The 719-nt window shown below is 58.0% G+C and overlaps 1 non-coding gene across 1 annotated transcript; it reads left to right on the top strand.

Moving 5' to 3' along the window:
- Nucleotides 1-248: 248 nt before the first annotated feature.
- TRNAI-GAU (transfer RNA isoleucine (anticodon GAU)) lies at nucleotides 249-324 on the top strand. Its single transcript has one exon. It is a non-coding gene; the product is annotated as a tRNA-Ile (tRNA).
- Nucleotides 325-719: the final 395 nt, after the last annotated feature.

Here is a 719-nt window from a genome sequence, read left to right as displayed (position 1 = left end):
CCAAGGTTCCACTGGAGCAGAGATAGCCCGGGTGCTGGGGATGGCTCCTCAGCCTCTGCCCCAGGCGCTGGAGTGGCTCCGGTTGCAACAGAGTGATGCCCCGGAGGGGCAGAGCATCACCCCCTGGTGGGCAGAGCATCGCCCCCTGGTGGGCATGCCGGGTGGATCCCGGTCGGGCGCATGCAGGAGTCTGTCTGACTGTCTCTCCCCGTTTCTGGCTTCAGAAAAATACAGGAAAAAAAAAAAGAGCCCTGGCCGGTTGGCTCAGCGGTAGAGCGTCGGCCTGATGTGCGGGGGACCCGGGTTCGATTCCCGGCCAGGGCACATAGGAGAAGCGCCCATTTGCTTCTCCCCCCTCCCCCCTCCTTCCTCCCTGTCTCTCTCTTCCCCTCCCGCAGCCAAGGCTCCATTGGAGCAAAGATGGCCTGGGCATTGGGGATGGCTCCTTGGCCTCTGCCCCAGGTGCTAGAATGGCTCTGGTTGCCACAGAGTGAATCCCCGAAGGGGCAGAGCATCTCCCCCCGGTGGGCAGAGCATCACCCCTGGTGGGCGTGCCAGGTGGATCCTGGTCAGGCGCATGCGGGAGTCTGTCTGACTGTCTCTCCCCGTTTCCAGCTTCAGAAAAATACAAAAAATAAAAAATAAATAAAGCTGGGATAGCAATACTTATACCAGACAAAATGGACTTTAAAACAAAGAATATAGTAAGAGATAAAGAA

Source organism: Saccopteryx leptura, chromosome 1, assembly GCF_036850995.1.
Source record: "Saccopteryx leptura isolate mSacLep1 chromosome 1, mSacLep1_pri_phased_curated, whole genome shotgun sequence".
In the NCBI taxonomy this organism is placed as follows: Eukaryota; Metazoa; Chordata; class Mammalia; order Chiroptera; family Emballonuridae; genus Saccopteryx; species Saccopteryx leptura.
This window is presented reverse-complemented; position numbering and strand designations above follow the sequence as displayed.